The following is a 13,845-nucleotide window of genomic DNA, read 5'->3' as shown; positions in this document are numbered from 1 at the left end:
GTCTTTTAACATGCTATCGTGTAAGTAGCCAGCAATAAGTGCATTAAGTCTCCTTATGGTTAAAAATACTTTCATCATCTGTTCCTCTCTTGGTAACAGTACAGGCCACACATCTTATACTGATGATAGTGAACATATCAGACCAGCAGAGTCTACAGTATCAGTGGGATCGAGTCCAGTTCTTTCAATTTGTCCCACACTTCAAGACCTCTTGAAGAAATATGACGCAAATTTACTTGGGGGAAGCAAGGAAAACCCTTTCATTATCCCCGGTGTCTGCGGTGTGGGAGAAATCAATAAAAGTGTCCACGGTGAATTCATCTATATTCTACTGTGTGAACCTAATACCCTCACATGGGGAAAGGAAGATGAGTGGGTGGTTTGAGGGGAAGAGGTGAGGGAGTTTCAGGAGGTGGGGAAAAGGAAGTTAGAGATGGAGAGGTCAAAGAGTTATTTATACAAAAAGTTTTTTGGTGCACTCACACAGGTTGAAGTAACTCAGTCAGGTTAGAGCGACTTTGAGGAAGTTGAGAGAGTTTTCAAGATTTAAATACAGGTGACAGTGGCTAGCACAAATATCACTTGTCAACCACAGAGGAAAATAAAGCTCTAGTTATTAGACTTGTTCCCAAGTTGAAGAGATACAAATGGAGACAAAAGTGTCTGTGATTTTTCTGAGAAACAAATCAAAGAAGAGCATAAGAGTATTGGAGATTCGCTATAGGCTAACAGACATTTCAATGGTGGTAGTCATGCTAACGAGGCACTTGTTCAACCTCTCTGAAAATCCACACCCGCACGCACACGTACGTTTAGACACACACAATCTAACAACCACATCACCTGTCACTGGGAGCCTCATTAAGTTGACAGGCACTGGCCTCTCAGGGCAGGCCAAGACGTCAGAGCCCTCTCCTTCCTGTCATGGCATGATGGATCTCTCCACCACTGGCTGCCAAGCTGCCACTCAAGTCCACCTTCCTGTGGGCGTCCATCAGGAAACACTCGCTAAGCATCCTGTTGATCAGCTTATTTGTATATATCCACCATCGCCATCCTCGTTCAAATCTGACTGCATGTCGTAGGGAGATTGGCTCTATTAGCAACTTCTTCCCTATCTCTTGCTGTCAACATGTGAGTGGATGCATATTTATGCTGCACCAGTCGCTAAATTTATGCTGTATTATGTATCAGCATAGCTTGTTCCAGACATCTGAAGCGCCACCTACGCCTATAGTTTGTTCATGTAGGTCTGGTGTTACAGTATGATACAATAGGATACAGTGCTAGGATTAGGAGAGGGGGCATCATCTTCTTACATAGCTACCTACATCCATGAAAAATAACAACAGACATGGATGAAATGGATGCAGCTTCAGGGGCAAGCTGAAATATTACCACCTATAGACGCTGTGTTGGCAAAAACATTCACAAATGTTGATTAGTGCAGCTTTATGGTTGGCTGTGATTGAAATATCTGCTTACGTTCTATCCGCAGTTCCTGTGAACAGCGTTACAGGATAGGTTTTCGTTTAACAAAGCAAAAATGTATTTAATCTTTGATCTAATACTGTCTTGTCAGCGTGACTGTTAAAATAACTCTCAAATCCTGAGAGGAGTGAAAGTGTTGGTGTAGATGGGAGAGACACTCAACAGCTCATCATTAATGACAGTTCTGACTTTGATGAATTCCCATATGAGTTTTGGTATCTTAAAGTCTTTGAGGAGAACCAATAAACTGTCAGTACCAGTGATGATTGAGCCTGACTGGACAGCTATCAGCAAGTGTGTGACAGGGAGAGCTGATAAGCTGATAAGGTGAACCCAGGTATCTCTTTAAACCCTTTCCAATCACAAGGAGATGGAAATGGAGAGAATTAGATGAGTTAAATAAACATATAAAGCATTTCAACACCTGTTTCAGCTGTGGAATGTGTAAAACTAAGCATCAGGAAGAAGAGCACCTGATATTTTATTCTGTTAGTGCATTTTATCCTGATCACTGCAATGTGTGTGAGATGGCCAGTTCAATACCTAATAAGAACTTGGTGTCTCTTTTAGGATAAATGCAGAATGCTAAGAAAACACATGGTTGTTGGTTGTCTGCTAAGAAAACCAAGACCTATCGATGAAAGTCATGCCTCATTAAGACTGACTTCAGCTTAGATCAGTCTCACTACATGACTGTGACTTCTCTAGTAAGGATGAATGAAGTTGGTTTGCATTGTGAGAAGACATGTGCTCATCTAATTCACAATAGGTGTCGGCTGAGGAGAGATCTGCTCAGCTAAATCACTGATGCTGATGTCAAAAAGTAAAACACTAGAAAGGAATGTACTGTTTCCTTCACACTGCGGCCACAGTGGAAGAGCTCATACTGAATTTTCATTAAGTTTACAAAGTAATCATCATAACTTGCAGCTCAATCAGGAAAACCAAGCATGTAGCGCTGCAGTCGATTTCCAGCTGCACGAATGAATAACAACTCAAAAGGGGGGCAGGTGTGGCATAGATAGGAAATATTAAAGTACTTATCAATATCACATCTTGTATCTCTCCTAGTAAGAGCTTATTCCACTTAGATTTTCGTTGAGTTTACTTTTTGACATAACCAGATGCAGTAAATGAAATTAAAATAGGAACTGCATTATAGACATGTAAAACAATTAAAGCTGATGAATGATGAAATGACAATGTGTAATGTGAAAGGTGTTGTTTGCAGTGACAACACCTGATTCTGCTTTAGTATCTTTTAATGATAAACCCACTGCACGCTACCTGCTCAGCTATTAGTGACACCATGTGGCATGTAACAGCTGAAGAGCCAGATATTTCCCCAAGAGGTTGGTGAAGACCAAAGCAGAGTTCTTAGGAGAGTAAATATTGGACCTAGAATCACTAGGTGTTAGACTAGGTGTTTGGACATACAACTCCAGATGATTGCTAATGCTGCTCTGTCTGCTGGATGTGTAAATAACCAACTGCCTGTTACACATGAGCAATATCAACTTTCTAAGTGAATATATGTCAGAGTTATACAGCTGAATGCACTGTCCCCATGTGACCAAAAACTCAATTATGCATGTGTTAAACGCAATTGTTTTGTACATTGTTGATATGACTAAATTGAGTAAACTCAGTAAATGGTGTTAGTGCTTGGTGACACACCGCTGTGGTGTGACAAAGTATTCTTGTGCTGTTGCCTGGAGTCTATGAACCCACCAAAGCTGATATTAGATCTGTTTATTGGCAGTCATACACAGAGCCAATTGAGTTTTCATGCAAACAAATTTCAACCTCTCAGTAAAAATACTAATGAAGCTCAGAAGTTGAACACACAAAAGCCCCAGGTCAGATGTTATATTATCCAACATCAGTGGACTACCTGGAGACACATGGGACATAAAGTTGTATGAATTATTGAATCTTTTTCTTCAAACACTTCCCCTGAAGCACATCCAGATATCTCACAAAGTGGAAGTACAGAGGCACTGTCAGCTTTGGTGATAACAATCTCAGACACCTGACACCTCCACTGCCAAATCTCCCCCATCCAGCGTTCCTGTGTGTCCTTCTCTCTGTTTGTATCATCAAAGAGCAGCTGGTGGCAGGCGGTCCATCGTTGAAATGTGTGTCTGTCCGGCAGAGCCATTTGACAGCAGACAGCCAGTGGAGCACACGCTGGCCTGGCCAGCTTGTACCAATTTAATGCTGGCTGCTCTCATATGCAAGTCCCAATGGTGACCCAGTGACCCGGGCGCTACAGAGTGTGTGTGTGTGTGGGGGGGCTGTTAATAGCTTGGTAGACATAGGTAATGAGGTCATCAATTAGAGGGAGACTTGCTCTCATTTATTCCTGTTATGATGTTGTGTTTCCGAAAGGGCTTCTGGGGAAGGGAAGCTAGGTTAGAATTTGTAATTGTCATTTCATTAAAGGATCCAGAAGCCAGTGTTCCATTATGGGTTGTTCTAGTTGTGAGCAGATGTTTCCAATGCAGAGAAGGTTTGCAGGATTTGCACAATAAATTACCCAGAAAAGACTACAAGTGATAGTGGCCCATTATCCTGACAAAGACAAAAAAAAAACTGTATTGCAACCACACAGCGCATCATGAAGGTTATACATTTAATTGCATTCTGGTCTCAGCCTCATGCACACGCGGAGCATACATAAAGGTTTGCATATGTGTTTCTGCATATACTTGGGTGAGCTGCCAGTAACAATGTGACTAGGTGTTATGGGAGGTCGCTCAGTATTCCTCTCAGCAGCTGGCCAGACGCTGTGAGCGTGAGGGTCCCAGGAGGTGAGCAGACAGAAAAACAGCCCAGGCCAGGGATCTTATTCTCAATCCACGTCCGAAGCCTCAGAGGCCATGTATTATTCACGTAGGAAGGCAAGGGATACACCTCAGCATGAGGGATGGCAAGAGGATAAAAAAAAGGAAGGGAGAGACGGTAGCAAGCAGAGATGTGAGGATGACAGCACTTGAGGGACAGGAACATGTGAGAAGGAGACACTTACCTGATACAAACTGATAGAAAGACAGATAGATATTAAGCAACAAGATGAAGAATGAGATGAGGATGGCTTGGTGGCGGAACAAACTGTGCGCCGTCGAGAGCCGTGCGACTGCAGCAAACACTTGAGCGTTTGATTTGACTGATTAGCACACCTTCAGTCAGAGGGGAGGAACTAATCAGTGAAACCACCTGCTGTTGTGTTTGGCTCAAGCAAAATCCTGCATAAACATGACTTCAATGGCACAGGATCAGGTCAGGGACCGCTGAGCATAAAGGTAAATGCTCCTTTGATTGTGGAAGCTTTACAGAAAAATCTGATCTGATGAAGAAACTTGAACATGCAATTTACAGACACATACGTATTTCTATATTCTTATGCACAGGAGAGACAATTCACTTTATTATAACAGCTGATCATATGACCTGCGATGGGCTGGCGATTTGTCCACGGTGTACCCCGCCTCTCACCCAGTATCAGCTGGGATAAGCAGTATAGATATTGGATGGATGGATGGATGATCACATGACTACTTAGTAATGAACCCGCAGAGAGTTAGCACTTAACTCTGCAGTTCCTATCAGTTCTACTGAACTTTATAGCAACTTTATTTATGGCCCAAAACTTTACTGTTTTGGTTCACTCCCATGGCTCTCATCATCAACCTTGTTTCCAGCTGCAGCAGAAATGGAAGACAGACCTAAATTTAACATTTAAGCTGTACTCTATGAAGCTATATGAAGCTAAAGCCAAGAGATGGTTGACTCAGCCAGTATTCTGATAAGGCAGTTTGGCTCTTTTCAAAATCACCTCCAAATGTCACCATTTAATATGTATCTTTTTGTTTGATCTGTACACAAACAGAAATGTAAGAACGGGGAGTTATGTGCCAGAACTGATTTCTTGGCCAGGTCAGTGACTTCTTGGAGTCCCTGCCCAGTGCTGGCAGCTTCATGGCAATAACAAGGCTGGTTTGCTAAACATAGCTAATTACGTGCTGACATCTACAAATATGAGTGACATTGATCACTGTATCTAATTCTTGGCATGGATAAGCATGTGTCCCAAAATGTCATTAAAACTCTCTGTACGTCAATAAATTGTAATGTTATGTAATTACATAACCTGAAGCCTTGTCAAAAGCTCTTATTTCTTCATTGCTGATTTTCTTCCTGCTACATCCTTCTCTGTCACTTGTGCTTTTTCACACAATCAGTGTCTCTCATTCACACATTCTCACATTATCATGTCATCTCTCTGCCTGTGCTTCTAGAGCCAACTGGTTGATAGAAGTGTAATGGTTTCTTTTCTCAGACCTACTCTTAGACCACCCACCACCTCCCAGTCATCACTACAGTCTTCAGATTGTTCCAGAAGATTCAACAGAGGTTCTAATACTCACTCAACTCCACCTCCACCACCAGTGCCAATGGGAGATCCTGCACTGGGCCAACATTCAATGAAGATACTTAATGATTGAGTTGAATGATAATTTTGTTGTTGCTGTCTCATTTAATTTTGCTGTACATTTCTAACGGGTCTTTCCATACTGAATTTCTCTTGACAGGGATTTTCCATTGTTTTCCACCATCTGCTGTGGCAAACAACTCTAGAGGCTTTAGCTCTATTCCCACTGGAAGACAGTGTCTTCTTTTTGTGCAGGAAGGCAGTCTATTTCTGTGTTTACAGAGCTTTCCAACAGATTTTCCGTGAATTTCAGCACAGCGGGGCATTATTTAAAAATGCAGCATAGTGGCTTGCAGATAGCACCAATCGTCTCAGCTTTGATTGTTCACTCTAAATATATTAATGTCTCCAAATTAATGTGCTAATGATTTTTTTATGGTAAAAGCTGCACACAGCCCATTTAAATTCTGACAGTGTTTTATCTATGTGTCTTCCCTCTTGCACCAAAGACCGCCCACACTAGCTTACCCATTCCCACTGTGTCATCTCTTCATCCTCAGGCAACCACCACCTCACCAACAGTGGAGGTCAGTGAGGATTTCACTCCATCTCTCTTCTCTCTCTCTCTCTCTCACACACAGACCCTGTCTACCTCTTTTTTCTCACTCAGTGTCTCGAACAGACTCTCCACCACACAGCCACATCTGAACAGCTCTCCTAATCATATGCACCGCACACCTATCAAATTAAATTAGCACACAAAACCCTCTTATGCTATCACTTGGCTGACTATTCACCCACTTAATTAATCCAATTAATCAGAAAAGGTATATCCACCTAATCAAAACATGTGTGTTGTATCTGGCAGCATCATCAGTATCCTCCCACCACTGCTCAGCAAAGTGTGAAGGGTGAGATGAGCAGATGATGAAACTTTAATTCTGGTTTTCCCCCTCGTTTCATTATCCTCAATCATCTTGAAACATGACATTTTCCAAAGCCCGATGCCACAGCTATAGATTATATACCTTGTTTTGATCAGACGATGCTGACTGATGTGCGAATAACTGGCTTTGAGTCCAGAGACGACGTCTTGTTTGTTTGTTTAATGTGTGGTGTAGCTGTGCGTCAAAGATAACTAATACAAGCCTCATTAGAATAGTGTTTTCATATTCGCTGTCTGTGTAGAACATAGATAACCGAGGCAGAGCACACATTTCACAGGGCATTTTTGGGAATCCATGTGAGATATGCAGCACAGTTGAATATAATTTTGTTCATACATTCAGCAAAAACTTGATTTAAAAATTCCACATTTCACACAAAAACTGCTAATGTGCCCATACCTGTGCTGTGTTTAAATTAAGTCAGGCCCACACCTGGCCTGGAAGGGCAGCTTTAATGACTGGTTGGGCATTAATCGATACTGGTAGCGCTGCAAGCTGATGTTAAATATTTAACATTCAAAGCTCATCCCACTGATGTACTAAAGAAAGGTCTCGGTACATGGAAGCCTTTTGGTTCGAGGCTTCCTCCAGGGTGTCAGCAGCCACGTCGGCCTCTTTTGTCCTCCTCCACAACGTGACTTTTCTCAAGGACTTCTGCAACTCCAGTCTGATCAACTTCTTCCTCGTATACACACACCAGACATCTCTCTGTCTCTCTCTGCCCTCTCTGTCTCACTCCTCCTCCCCTTTCGTCAGGCTCCGTTGACCATACAGATGACAGTATAGACTATGGCACCAGTGTATCGGAACCAAGAGCTGAGGAGAGCGATGAGGGAAGGGAGAGGAGATATGAGACAAAATGAGACGGATAGAGAGGAGGGGAGAGAGAGAGAGTCAGTCCTTCCCCGAGCCTGTCAGCTTTTTTATTACTGTGATGTCTGTGCTTTTATCACCATGCCCGCCAACAAAAAATCTCTTAAAGCCAACGGGGCAGCAGCTACAGAGACCTTGCTGAATGGCGAGCGGGCCTGAACGCTCATTTGATCTGCGAGGCACTTGAGCATTGCCACGAGCCGGTGAAAGCTTGCAAGGGTCGGAAAGGGCCTCAGGGAGGATGGTTCACCTTGTTGACCCTGTGCGGGATGGAAGGAAGGGGAATGAACAGCCAGTGGCTGTGGTCAGTGTCACACACGTGTTCAAGGAGAGATTTGTGGACAGGCAGAGGATTAGAAGACAGTGTTCGTACCTGACTCACCTTACACTGTGAACTGCTGGGAAGAATGCACCAAGGCTCACGCAGAGAAGATGTGCTTCTGATATCAATGCTCATATGTCTGGGTAAAAATGTAATGAGGAAAGAAAGAAAAGAGATGTGCAGAAGTCTCTAAACTTTAAAAAAAAAAAAATAAGATAAACTCTAAAGTTTGACCTTCAGTCTACATGGTTTAACATAGTGGATTAAAAATGTCAGAGAGAACTGAATGTCTTCAAGAAGTGGTATGATATGAATTTAAATGTTGCCTTATTTACATACATATAATCAAAGATGTGGAATCCCTGTTGGCCTATAGCGAGCAAGGCACCAACCATGAACTATTACATCATCCCTTGTTCAAGTCCAACCAGGGACTTTCCCCTTCTCTCTTTCATCTCATTTCCTATCAACTCTTTAGTGTCAAATCTCTGATAAATGCATAAAAAAAACAAACAAACAAAAAAAAAAACACCTAGACATGTTTGATTTAGATACCTCAACCTGGGCTTGTCTTATCTCACTGAAGAGCTGCTAAATCTTCTCAAACAATGGAGTGTGAAGCAAATTGATTATTGATTTTAATATTGATTTAGAGGAGCTGCTGTAGCATTGCTAAGTGCTGGGGCACACAGTCATTCATAAATCCTTGCAAAATATATGGTGCTGGTTGAGGCAATGACTGTTTGTGCTCACAGTTGCCCACTGGACAACACATTAAAACTGCAAAAAACATGCCTTTGACCACTTGGGGGAAGCAGAAATAAGCTGGAAACACACAACTGTAGTATATCATTAGATTTTAAAGTTATCCTGTGGAGTTTTTGACCACTAGTTGTGGTATGCAGCAATGTTTTTAGGTCGCCATTTTGTTTTGGGCTGCAGGTGGCAGCAATGTGCCAAGAAATGCAGCAACGTACAGGAATGAATGAGATGGCTGGCTAGTGAAGAGATTTGTTCTTTTGAGCTTTTTTGATGAAAACAGCTGCGTGCTGTGGCTGGAAACAGAGCTGATTAGAGTGGTGACAGTCAACCAAAACAGTAACATTGCTAGCCAGAAAACCAAAGCAATGAGCAAAAATACAGATGCTAACGCTCTATATGGTCACGATCTCCTCCTCTGTTCCCACTGAATAATGACCAGAAACGCATCATGATGTCACAACAAAGTTGATCTTTCACCTTTTGGATATAAAATATCATTACTTCACTATTTTATCCTATCAGACATTTGTGTGAAATTTTATTATGGCCAAAAATCATGTTTTGTGAGTAATTCAGGGGAATGTATTTGCACCATCCACTATATAATAATAATTCATTGGTCAGCTCTGTCAGGACTGTTTGCAGTTGATCAACACTGCAAACTTAGTCCATGAGCAAATGCAATGATCATGGCTATTTAATTGCAGTGAACTGATTTTGAAATTTTGCTGTTACAAAGGCTGGTGTGACCAAAGAGTCCAAAGAGTAATATTTTTATTCTGAGTCATAGTTTCCCTCTGTGCACGCTTGCTCTCTGTGATTGCATTAGTGAGGAGGCAGCCACCTCAGCCTTCATCACATCTGGCATACAGTAAGTAGGCATTAGGTTTCATAAAAGGGTGACATGACACACCTCTTGTACTGATAGAAACTGGCACTTAGAGTCTGTCTGGGTCGTGTCTCTGCGCACACGCAGACTCCGGCTCCCCACAAAAAGCAAGCCAGTAGATACTATTACACATCATCCTCACCGCTGCCCATCTTGTCATCATCCCCAATGAATATTTAATTCCTCTCCTCCTCACTGGCCTTCTCATCAAACGTCTGGTATTAATGTGCCACAGACGGTGTGCTGCGCCCCCCCCTTCTCCACCTCCTCTCCACCCTCTGCTCTACAATGACTTGTGTCTTGGCCAATGCATTATGACTGGTAGGGGTGACTCAGGCTGGGCAGGATGCCACTGGAGTTTGGGGTGACATGAATGGAGAGGGGTTGTGTTGGGTGACGCAATAATACAAATGCCATGATTCTGTGAGGACTTTGGATACAACTTAAAAACTATTTGCATTTAAGAACCTCTAAATAAATTCGGTTACAGGAAAACGACAAGTGTAAAAGATTTTATCTTATATGGATTTAGCTATTTTATTGTAGGTGTGGAAACTTCCCCTGAGACAAACTAGTCCTACACATTATCTGGTTTTAAAACCTTCCACTAATCCACATTTTGCTGGGGACTTCTTATAAGCCCTCAATGATCCCAAAGGGTACCTGGAATACAATTTGGGAGCTACTTAGAGGCTGTGTAAGGCACACAGGTAATGCTTTGAAAGCATCGGTAATGACAGTGAGTGATACACGTCGTGAAACAGCTGTTCCCATTAAAATCATACTAGAGCGTCATACTGTGAGAGTAACAGCTGCAACAGAAAAAAAAATATATTTTTCTCAAGAAATAAGATAAAGAAAATGGAAAGTATGCCATATGTTCTAAACTTGAGCAGTGAGGTTGTCTGATCTGATCGAACTGCTGACCCCGGCATGTTGCTGTTGCTTTCATTCCCCAGGTTGCTTCAGACAGATGCTGAGCTGAGTGGCTCACACTAATTGGGCTGCATTTCATCAAGACAAAATGCCAGCAGATGAGCCCGGCGCAGTGCAGCCTCAGCTGCCGTCAAAAAGGCTGTGCACTGAGCGGTGAGCTTCTCAGACAACAGGCTCACGTTTTCACAGGAGTGGACAGAATATAAGGAGGTAGCCCTTCCCGTGCAGGAAGAAGGGGAGACAGACAAATGCTGAGGGGAGAGATAAGAAATAATGATGCGCAGAAAAGGACTACCAGTTCACTTGTTAAAGCTTAAACCGGAAAGAACAGACAAAAATGAGAATAATGAAAAGCAGAAGAGCAGAAAAGACTTATTTCCGGATTAAAAGACCTAAAAGGCACAGAAATCTCGATGTGGTTTCCTCTTAAGGAAAGTAATTTTAACAGAAAATATCATTAGACGACAAAATTCAAGTAAATTATGTTTCGTTGTCATTAATGTGGATGCCATATGCCGTTAAGTGATATCTTTGATTTCATCTCCGCACACTCTCACTACTGCTCCCACTCCTAGAGTTAGTACAATACACATGATGAGACGCATTTATTTCTTGTGTGTGCACACACTCACACAGACACAGAGACACTCTAACATGCACACAACCACTGCGTTTTAATTCAGTATGGATATAAAACTGATTAGAGAGCATACAGTATTTGTTCTTAATATAAATGTTGTACAAGGCAATATTGTGAATGTAAATATATCTGTATTTCATAATAGCTATTGTCATTATGAAGTGTTCTATAAATTCAACTTGATGAGGATTCACTGGCCCTCACACAAAAGAGTGTGTGGTTCACCAGCAGTAAACAGTGTCAATATGCCCCATGATTCTTAGTCATTGTCACACCGTCAAAGCCTCCTGGGAGGTGTTGGTGTTTGGCTTCATCTTTATGTCTTTGTTAAAATGCCATGTGTTCATATTTTACTATCCGGTATAACAATAGCTTAGAATATAGACTGAAAATCCCAGTAATATAAGGTGGTATAAAGTGGAACAGAGGCTAGCACTCAGCACTCTAAAAGAATAAAGTTATTTTTCTTAGAGGTTGGTGTACCGAGCCAGAACTAAAATATCAGTAAATAATGGGACTTCAATTCCCCCAGGTAGCCAGAAACACAATTGCTGGCATTAACAAAGTACAATTCCATTTAAGTGTCCCAGTAAGTCATGCTAGTAGGGCAGTATGGGTACTGGCAGAGGCGCACCTGAGTGGAATGAACTGAGGCCATCATTAATGTGATTAGCTTTTACTGCAATCCCAGGTCACAACGTCTGTTGTGAAAAAGTAGAAAACCTTCACAGACGCACAACAAAGTTCTTTGCTTCAGTGCAGTAACTGTTGAACCGTTACTACAATACAGAGAGCGCCAGGTTCTGGGTTGCTGTGGTCTACTGTTGATAGATGATTTGTTTTGTCTGTTGGCTGACAATGGAAGCTGCTTCACTCACATATGTTTTTGCCCATAAACTCTGGTATTCATTTGATACAGTATAATCTTTGTCTGTTAGCAATGCTATCTTCTAGCACTACTGACCTAACAAAGTGGTAGAAAGATTTTGCCTCCTCTGAAGATGGGCCTACTGCAGTTCATTAGGATCCTCTCTGTCTGACACATTTTACATTATCCAGTGGATAGCACATAGAGGCAGTGAGGCAAAGCTCTTAACACAGAGCACTGAGGGCACAGAGGGAATTTGTATTTCATATTTACACTTTCCTCCCACATTAGAACAATACAATTTAGGCTAAAAGTGATCTTTTATACACAGCTCTGCTCTTATAGCATTTCAGCCTCTCTAAGCCAAACAACATCATGTCCTGGCTGTTCTCTAATGTACACTAAAACATTTTATACCATACCTGCTTGGGTGAAGAAAAGAAATAATGAGATCAGTCTGATACCTATTGATTTTCTGGGTGGTTCTCCACATTTTTTGATCCTTAACTAAAATAGCACAATGTAACTTTTGTTCTTCAACACTTCAAGGATGAGATCTGCAATTTATGGTTATATTAATATCTAGCACTACACTGCCCCCTAGAGGCAAAACCATAAAACAGTCAAGTTTATTTCCTTTCAGTCAGACTTTATTCATTATCTCTCTTTTTTTTTTTAACAGATTGTGACCAAATGACAATTACACCCCTCCTCCCTCACCCTCACCCTCCCTTTCCCACCCCAACCAAACTAATCAACTCACCCTAAATATAGACTAATTGGAATATCTTTCAACTCAGTAAATAGTCAGTGGCCTTTTCATCTTTCAGTGAAAGTCAGCCACAACTCAGAGCAGATGAATTGAATACAGAAAAATAATTGGGGTCCATAGTTTTCACAGTGCATTACACAGCTGAGCAGTAAGACAATGAGCTTACAAAATTACAGTTCTGCCTTATCTTTCTAAGTTTAACTCAAGGTCGTGACAGACCCTTTGTAGATATTCTCCCTCATTTTCACTTCTGTAGATGGGAGTCTTCTTATAATTTAACCTCTTTAAAATAGCTTGTTGCACACTTCATCTGACAGAATATCATTCAAAAAACAACCACACTTCTGAAAGACATTCACATCTGATTAGACATAGGTTAATAAATTAATCAACTATCACGTTATCCCCTATAGCTCCCCACCCACCACCCCTGACGACATCTCCCAAAAGGAAAAAAAAAAGCTTCCTCAGACATTATTCAAACCCAAAACTTCCAGCATCTTATCCACCATCACTTTCCTGAGCTAACAGAGAAACTGACACTGAGTCAATCTTGCAGCACGCTTAACAGCTTATAAAATACCATCAGGAGTGGATGGAGTGCATTACAGTAACTCATGGGTGTTTTACATTAGAAATGATGTGACTGACAGCGGTATAAAGCAGTTATGAGCTCATCAACATCTTTGGCTGTCTTTCAGTCATAGCAGTTACAGAATCCCATTTGTGATGGTATTATAGCGGCCAATGCAGTTTAAGATCACATCTACGGGTTCAAAGGAGGGACACAAAGAATCTGAGCTTGTGAAATGATGTTTAAAAAAAAAATTCTAAGCTTATGGTTGTTTATCAAGCTTTTAATCATTTCACAAGCTGAAAATCTTTTTGACCCTCTCTTGAGCCACTGTAA

This window comes from Lates calcarifer, linkage group LG5 (genome assembly GCF_001640805.2).
Source record: "Lates calcarifer isolate ASB-BC8 linkage group LG5, TLL_Latcal_v3, whole genome shotgun sequence".
In the NCBI taxonomy this organism is placed as follows: domain Eukaryota; kingdom Metazoa; phylum Chordata; class Actinopteri; family Centropomidae; genus Lates; species Lates calcarifer.
This window is presented reverse-complemented; position numbering follows the sequence as displayed.